The sequence below is a fragment of the Etheostoma cragini genome, chromosome 6 (genome assembly GCF_013103735.1).
Source record: "Etheostoma cragini isolate CJK2018 chromosome 6, CSU_Ecrag_1.0, whole genome shotgun sequence".
In the NCBI taxonomy this organism is placed as follows: Eukaryota; Metazoa; Chordata; class Actinopteri; order Perciformes; family Percidae; genus Etheostoma; species Etheostoma cragini.
Genome location: NC_048412.1, coordinates 4,989,566 through 4,999,217, shown reverse-complemented (window position 1 = coordinate 4,999,217; position 9,652 = coordinate 4,989,566). Strand labels below are relative to the sequence as shown.

At 40.1% G+C, this 9,652-nt stretch overlaps 1 protein-coding gene across 5 annotated transcripts in view; it reads right to left on the bottom strand.

Annotated features, from left to right (window-relative positions):
- LOC117946044 (palmitoyltransferase ZDHHC3-like) overlaps nucleotides 1-9,652 on the bottom strand; it is a 59,304-nt gene that overhangs the window by 47,614 nt on the left and 2,038 nt on the right. The window lies entirely within an intron of this gene.

The window sequence follows — 9,652 nt, the reverse complement described above, 5'->3', positions numbered from 1 at the left end:
TCTATCTGTATAGTGTCTTGAGATAACTCTTGTTATGAATTGATACTATAAATAAAATTGAATTGAAATTGAATTGTATGGAGGGTGAAAAGTGCCAAATCCTCCCAGTCAAAATAGTCTAGTATGCGATCAAAGATGTTATGGTGGTCAATAGGGTTGTTTTAAATCAAAGAAAATCTTGTTCGACTAAAGTCGAGGGTTAATGACTAAAAATATGAAACTGGCGGTCATATAAAAAGGCTTTGCTCCATAATTCTAGGCAATGACTGATATATTTGAGTTAAGGACCTCTCTGACTACACCCAAACTAAAAAAAAAAAAAACATTTTACGGTATAAATTTGGAGATTTAAAAAAAAGTAAAATCCAATACCTCTACCGTTAAATGACTCAAAATATTAAACTGGAGGTGCTATAAAAAGACACTGACATATACTACACCAGATTACTTGCATGTTGGAATGACAGTTATTCTTCTTTATTAATCACAGTCTCTAAGAAAAAAGTTGATTTCGCAATTATCTGCAACACGCTACTCTCATTTGTCCTTTTATCTCTACTTCTACTTGCTCATTTCCTTGCCTTCTGGCAGCTGACCGGTTCAGTAAAACTCTTCATTTTGAAGATTAGGAACCAATTCAAATAAAGATTTAAAAACTGACTGTGACAAATGCAATAAAACATTTGGTAAATTGTTTTAAAGCTTGTTAAAGGCCTACCTTTGTAAAAAACAATTATATTAAACAATATTGGACAGCATGATCTCTGTCTTTTCAATTAAAAATGGTTATATATTGACCTTTCACAGATTCAGTGTGAGAGTTATTGCAGGTGGTTTCAGTGCCTACAGGTGAACACAGCACAGCTTAAAGTCCATGTTGCAGGTTTAATTTTGCAACGAATTTGTGCAATTTGCTTGTTGGTACTAAATATTTAAACTGTTGGCCATTGTATTTGATGGTGTTGTATATCACAAAACTGAATATAATACGAAAAGTAGGCACAATTTTACAGTGTTTCCTTTCCCCCCCCCACAATGGGGAGCAGACAGAGCAGCCTGCGTTGTATTTACCACTGGTCTCGCCTAATGTGGCTTTTGGTCTTTTAATATTAACAGAATATGGTCTTGACCGAGTCCATGTGACTTTGTTATATTTATAATTATATTGGAGGAAAAGTGAAACACAGCTTCTACGGGATGTTGTTCGGCTTTTCACAAGTTTAGACAGCTAGCTTACGCTACGCCGCCGGACGTTAGCACAACAGCGTGCTAACAGCCAGCTAGGTAAATATTACCACTGCCTTTGGTGTTGCCTATATATGCGTCCATATTGTCAACATCATACATGTGGCATTAGTGCACCTTTTGTACCGTATTTGTATTGAATGAAATAGTAAGCTTTGCTCCTACAAGATGGGGTGGGTTTTTGTTACGTTACACACAAAGCTAACTGGCTATAGTTAACCTGTACGTTTGCTAGCGGATATAGCTAACGTCGCGTAGCCAGCAACTTCGGCACTAGAGTTTCGGTGAGCTAACCATGACAGCGTTGTTGCCCACAATCAACCTGCAGTGACGTTTGAAATGTAGACACACATATCGTTTCTTTTCCTGGAGATCCTGGACATTGTTTTCATTTATGACGTTACGTTAAATGAAGAGTAGCCCGAGTGTGGTCTTACCACCAACGGCCTAGAGGGACGCGTCTTACCACACTGCGGCCTGGAGGGACGCGTCTTACCACACGGTGGCCTGGAGGGATGCGTCTTACCACGAGTCGGTGTGGAAGCCAAGCTACATCTGCGGCGAGCAGCCTGCAGACCAGGGGAATAAAGTTCAGATTCTCAGTTTAAGACCAAGTCTGATCTCCATGATTCATCCAAAGCCTGGACTGGTGTGGATGTTTCAACTTCACAGACAACGGACTCGGACAAGCTTTATAAAAAAACTTCTGAAGGATACAACGGTGTACAAATACGTGTACTGTTGAGGATACTGTGAAAATGTTTTATGGAGTTCTCAGCTAATTGTAATCTGTAAAATATTGATTTTGCTCCAACCTGCTCCTTCCTTTAAAACTTCCATATGAATTTATTTTAAAATGATGCGTTTTTATCTCAAATAAAAAGAACATATGTTAAATAACACTCTGTTCATTGTTGTTTAACCAAACTTTAATGTTTTCTGAATATATATGTCTTTCCTATTAACCCACGTCCTAATAACAGTATAATTCAATTTGGTTTAGGGAAGGCATAAACCAACCATAGGAGAACACTGTAATACTGGTCACCTCCCCCTCTTTCCTACACTACATGTGGAATAAAGCTATATTGTCAGAGAGTTGGGCAAATGGGCAGTACTAGTACCTACTGTAGCAGTGGTGAGAGCAGTGGATTGGTGTTTGTATCGTTTCTAACACTGCTATTATGAGGTATTACCATATCTTACTCTGTGTTCTTTTAGATTATATGAATTCAAGGGGAATAGCTATAATGGTCCATAATGATTGTCTTGATACTGTCATTAGAAGTTTTTACAGCCTGTCTGTATGCAGTGAACTTCTTGATTAAGGATAACGAGCCTTTCATACAACTCAGTCTAAAAGGAATGGTAAAGTAAATATAAACAAGTACAGTACTGGTGCGTCCTGTCTGAAATGTGAAACGGATTTAGGCATCTTCAGATCAGCTGATCCCGGGGCGAGCTTCCCGACTGGAGGCTTACTCCCCTACAACACCCGCTCTCCACCCCCTCACTCCCCTACAGCACCCGCTCTCCACCGCAGCTTCGCCATCACACACAGAAGCACGGGCCAAACAGCGACACTTTTTCACCGGAGGAAGAGGTAAACACTTAGAAATAACACTCGGGGATGCCTACTATTCCTATATCTAGATAAGTGTACCAGTACTTATCTGAACTAACGAGATGATCACTGTCACTAGATCAAAAGAAAACGTTGACGTTCACTCGGTGATGTTCACTGACAGTAAAAAGTAAAGTAATTGTATGCACTGCTGCGTTGCTAAATGATTGGGATTGCTGTCTGTGTAGACAAAAAGCAACAACACAGTATATGCTGTATGTGTTTTTGTTTTACACTAGTAGTGGTCCTCTATGTTAGCTAACGGTGCTGTAAATATAGGGTTTGTGAAAAAAGGAGTGTGTTCCTTTGGTATAAAGTATCCAAGGTACAGGGAGTAATAAAGTGCTGTTGACTTCGTAAGTATAAATATCAAAGTTACAAAAAAGTTAACTGGCCCTGACTCATTTAATCAGCAGCCTTAAAGCCTGTGTTGAAGGTTTCATTTTCAAACAAATTTTGTGCAATTTTCTTGTTGGTAATAAACATTTTAACTGTTATCCATTGTCTTTGATGGTGTTGGATTGGGCTGCACAATTAATCAAATTTTAATCATGATCACGATTTTTGGCAATAAATATTTATAATTGCTTTATGTGACAATAAAATTTGTTTTGGTTAAAATCAACAAATAATTGTGATAATTAATAACAATCTCAATATTGATCAAAATAATCGGGATTATCATTTTGGCCATAATCGTGCAGCCCTTGTGTTGGATATCACAAAATAGAATATAATACAAAAAGTAGGCACTATTTAACAGCGGTTTGCAATGAATCTCTTTTCCCCCACAATGCATTGCATCACGTCACATTAGGGAGAAAATAGAGCAGCCCGCCTTGTCTTTGCCACTGGTCTTGCCTAATATGGCTTTTTGTCTTTTAATATTAACATATTATGGTCTTGACCGAGTCCAGGTGATTTTTTTATGTTTATAATAATATTAGAGGGAAAGTGAAACACAGCATAGACAGGGATGTGGTTTGGCTTATCACAAGTTTAGACAGCTAGCTAACAATACGCCGCCGGACGTTTGCTAACGTTAGCGCAACAGTGTTAGCCTAACCTTCTAGGTGTTTTCTATATATGCATCCATGTTGTCGACATAATCCTGGTGGGGTTACTGAAACTTTTGTACCATAATTGTATTGAATGGAATAGTAAGCTTCGCTCCTACAACATGGGTGGTTTTTTGTTACATTAAACTAAAAGTTAACTGGCTATAGTTAGCCTGTACGTATGCTAGCGGATATAGCTAACGTTGCGTAGACAGCCAGCAACTTTGACAGTGGAGTTTCGGCATGCTAACCACGACAGTGTTGTCTCCACAATCAACCTGCAGTGATGTTTGAAATAGAGACACACACATCGTGCCTAGAGCTAGCATGAGTCAAGGGATACCGCACATGGAAAACCTGGACCTGTGTACGTTTCAACCTCGCAGACAATGGACTCGAACTAGCCCCACAGAAAAACTTTTGAAGGATACAACAGTGTACAAATATTGTGGAGTATACTGTGAAAATGGTTCTTTATAAATTTCTCAGCTAATCGTATACTGCAAAAATGTTTTGCTCCAACCCGCTCCTCCCTTAAAAAACTTCAATATGGATTTATTTTTAAATTCTGCGCTTTTTTCTCAAATAAAAAGAACATATGTTAAATTACACTCTGTTCATTGCTGTTTAACCGGCTTTAATGTTTTATGAAAATACATGTCTTTCCTATTAACCCACGTCCTAATAACAGTATAATACAATACATTTTAGGGCAGGCATAAACCAACCATCATCTGCAGCACGCTACTCTCAAATGTCCTTTTATCTCCACTTTCACTTGCTCATTTCCTTGCAACTGTCTTCTGGCAGCTGACAGGTTCAGTAAAACTCTTCATGGTACAGTCTGTAACATTGGTCACTTCTTTTCAACACTACATCTGGAGTAAGGCTATATTTCCATTGAGTTGTTCAAATGCTCAGTACTAGTACCTACTGTAGCTGTATACACTGCTATTATGAGGTGTCACCATGTGTCATTCTGTTTTTAAAAGATTATATGATATCAACGGGAATGGCTATAATGGCCCAAAATGATTGTCTTGATACTGTCATACATGATCAACAATTTTTAAAGCCTGCTTGTTTGCAGTGAACTGGTGTTGTCTAGGGATAACAAAAATGTTAAAGTACATATAAACAATTGAAATACTTGAGCGTGCTGGCTTGAAGAGTATCATGATCCTGTCTGAAATGTTTGTATACTATCTAAAGCACAAACGTATTCAGGCAAACATGCATCTGATCCTGGATGCTAAGTGAGGTCCGTCACATCCGCTAATTGCGGAGCGAGCTCCTCGACCAGTGGCCAAAACGCACACTCACTCCCCTACAGCACAAGCTCTCCACTGCAGTTTTGACACCACACACACAAGCACCTGCCAAACACAGCGACACGTTTTCACAGAAGAAAGAAGTAAACACTTAGAACTAACACTAGGCAAATATGGTGTTACTGCAGCTAGTAGTCTATCATAAAAATGTGGGCTATCTACAGTGGGGGAAATAAGTAATTGCCCCCTTGCTGATTTTGCAGGTTTGCCCACTTACAAAGAATGCAACGATCTATAATTTTAATCATATGTACATTCTAACAGTGAAAGACAGAATCCCAAAGAAAATTCCAGAAAATCACATCATATGAATTTATAAAAATTGATAACCATCTGATGAGGAAAAACAAGTATGTGACCCACTACCAAGCAGCTGTATTGTAATGTAGCAAGTATTCTGGCTCCTACAAGCCAGTTAGTCTTTCTTTAAGACACAGCCCCAATCCCAACCAATTATCTACATCAAATACACCTGCCTCACCTGGTTACCTGTATAAAAGACACCTGTCAACACCCAAACAACCAGCATCCAACATCACCACCATGGGCAAGACCAAAGAGCCTACTACTGACATCAGGGACAAGATTGTAGATCTGCACAAGGCTGGGATGGGCTACAAGAGAATCGGAAAGCAACTTGGAGAGAAAAGATCAACTGTCGGTGCAGTTATCAGGAAATGGAAGAAGCACCACACCACCGCCAACCTCCCTCGGTCTGGGCCTCCACACAAGATCTCGCCTCGTAGGGTGTCCCTGATCATGCGAACAGTGAGGACTCATCCCAAAACCACAAGGGGGGAACTGATGAATCAACTGAAGGCAGCTGGGACCACAGTTACAAAAGAAACGGTTGGTAACACACTACGCCGTCATGGATTGAAATCCTGCAGCGCACGCATGGTCCCCCTTCTCAAGAAGAAACATGTACAGGCCTGCATGAAGTTCGCCATTCACCACCTGGACGACTCAGAAGAGGCCTGGAAGAAGGTGATGTGGTCAGATGAGACCAAAATAGAACTTTTTGGCCTCAACTCAACTTGTCGTGTTTGGAGAGCAAAGAACACAGAGTACAACCCAAAGAACACCATCCCCACCGTCATGCATGGTGGTGGCAACATCATGCTTTGGGGTGCTTTTCAGCCAAGGGGACGGGACAACTCCATCGTATTGAGGGGAGGATGGACAGGGCCATGTATCGTGTAATTCTGGACCAACATCTCCTTCCCTCAGTGAGAGAGCTGAAGATGGGTCGAGGATGGGGGTTTTAGCACGACAACGACCCTAAGCACACCGCCAAAGCAACAAAAGAGTGGCTGAAGAAGAAGCACATCAAGGTTCTGGAGTGGCCTAGCCAGTCTCCGGACCTGAATCCAATTGAAAATCCAGATCCAAATTGCCAGGCGACAACCTTGGAACCTGAATGATTTGGAGGCTGTCTGCAGGGAGGAGTGGGCCAACATCCCTGCCGAAATGTGCACAAACCTTGTCACCAACTATAAAAACCGTTTGACATCTGTGCTGGCCAACAATGGCTTTTCTACAAAATATTAACATGCTGTTTGTCCAGGGGGTCAAATACTTGTTTTTCCTCATCAGATGGTTATCAATTTTAATAAATTCATATAATGTGATTTTCTGGAATTTTCTTTGGGATTCTGTCTTTCACTGTTAGAATGTACATATGATTAAAATTATAGATCGTTGCTTTCTTTGTAAGTGGGCAAACTTGCAAAATCAGCAAGGGGTCAAATACTTATTTCCCCCACTGTAATTGGAGACATGTAGACAGATTTAAATTGTCTTGGAGGGATTGTCTTGGAGGGGGGGTTTGATGCCTTCTATTTCTAGATCTAGCTAGATAAGTTTACTAGTAGGCTACTTACCTGAACTAACAACATGATCACTGTCACTAAATGTAAAGAAAATGTTGACGGGCACTCTGTGTTATTCACTGACAGTAAAAAGAAAAGTTATTTTATGCAGTGCTGCGCTGGCACTGCTGCGTGGCCAATAGATAGCAACTCGCCAGGAGACTTGCCAAACTCTTGGCAATTGCTCACTTGCCCTCTCACGTCCGGCAGGTTTGAAATTATACGGCTGCTGGGCTTTCCACCTCTTCCTCATCCTAGTCAGTCGCCATAGTTCTAGTACCAGGCTGAGGCTACTCTCCTCAATGTAACATCATCACAGAATGGAGTTAAAAAACCAGTGAATACCAAAAATGACAAAAAACTGGCATTTTACACTATTTGTAGACATTCTTGAATGCACCCAATAATAAACAGTGGTAGTTAACCTGCAACACTGCCTTTAAAGAACTAAGTTCCCTAAAATAATTGGTCTTCCTGATGAAACCTCCGAAAATGTTGTCCTCTTGAGTAAGAATTGATCTAAAACCTTCCTACGTCGGTCCTTAAAGAGAGACTTAATACACTTCTCTCTTAATAACTGCTAAGAATGGTAAAGCATAATGGTTACACTATTAGCGATCATGAGTAGCCTAATTGAACAAAGGTGTTTTTTCTTTCCCTTTTGTTTCAAAATTCGTGTGCCGCCTGGTATAACTTATAACAAATACTTACACACGGATAGCGCAGATGTGTAGCAGGAGCAGGTTATAGTTTATGTTATCAGTTAGTTATTTAGGAACTATTAACTAACTATAGTTATAAGTAATATAGTTATGTTTTGAAGTCTAAATCAAGGTAACCTGTTGTTTCTGAGTAGGCCTACTCAGATAAACAGTGATTCATAGACTACCACTGAGAAAAAACAAAGTTATGTCTTGGGAGTTGACGTGATTATTGTTAGTGTAGTGGAGAGCGAAGCGTTCTTGTATTGGGTTATTTTTGCTGAGGAGGGTTCCAATCCAGCACGACACGGATCACCCTAATTTCTTTTTCCCGCGGTAGAATGTTGTAAAAATGTAGTTCTCAGATATTCAGTTCCGTTCAGTACAGTTTAATACTGAGGTTTGACATACAAATATGGAGGACCAGGTCTACCATATTTAAGAATAAATACAGAAATAAATAAATGCTCAATAAATAAATAGGCATACAATTAATTGCCCCAAAAAGTACAATGAACAAATAAATGTAGGTATAAATTAAATTATACAGTGAGACATAAATGTATATATCTCTTTTAATTAGCTTCTTTATATATTTACCTTTGTAATAATTACCTTATTTATTTATTGTCCGTTATAATCTTCAACTTTATTTAGTAATTACCTATTTTTTAAATGTATTTATTTCTGTGTGTGTTTAATTTTTTGTTTTTGTTTAATTCTTCCTTTGCATTTCTACCCTATTTATTTTCACCCATGGTATTTATTTCTGCCTGTCACTTTTACATTTCTTCATGTATTTCTGCCCCATTAATGCAAATGACGAGGGGCGGGTCTTAAGGGGTCAACCTCTGCCCATTGGTTGGTCAGCATTTCACTGCACGGTCAAATTTACATGCCACCGGCCACACACACAACAAAGATGGCTACCCGCGATGAAGTTGTCAGTGACAGGAGGCATTTAGCAACTATTTTTGAAAACAATGCTAACGTTATAAGTATTGACTTTATCATTTTTCGTTTAGACGCTCTGACAGAACGTGTGTTTCAGTTAGCGGCACACATGGACACAGATGTCGACAATGTAGTTTTTCAGAATGTGTAGGAAGCGGCCTATCTTCTTAACTCGGTCGCTAACGTTAACCACACACCAGGGACAGCTGGTCGCCCTGCTTCTATGCTGCCTGTGGACGCCGTGGAAGGACTTCTTCATGCGGGTTTGCCTCTTGGTGCCATTGCAAGGCTTTTTGGAGTCGGCAAAACAACAGTCAGTGTACCATTACATGTGATGCCAATAGAACCAGTCTGTAACGTTACCAATTCACAAGAATGACACAGGAGAAAGGCAAACCCTTGCTAGCTTTTGTTAATTTACAGAGTTATGGAACTAATCAAGAATGCATAGAAAGTAACGTTATGTCGCACACACAGTGACTTCAGACTCGACTCCGACTCGAGGTGCGGGACTCGTTAACAATGTTTATTTTTAGGAAGCGTCGGCTGAGCTTGCCGTTATTACCTTCCTCCGTTACCTATAACCTGCCTACCTTAACACGTAGTATCTGCTGCGCGCGGCCGCACATGAGTGAGAGTTGACAACAAACAGCGGCAGCTGCTCTGCCATTCATCATAAACTTTGGCTTTAAAACTTCATACAACAAGACCCAAATAAAGAAGCGCTGAACGCAAAATAGGTTAGTAACCTGTGGTGAGTAAACATGTTCAGCTCAGCATTGGCCACCGCCTTGCTTGTTGCTTCAGCTACGACCTTCGGGAGGTTTACTCTGACTGTCGTTCGTTATGAGAAGATGAATGAGCGTTT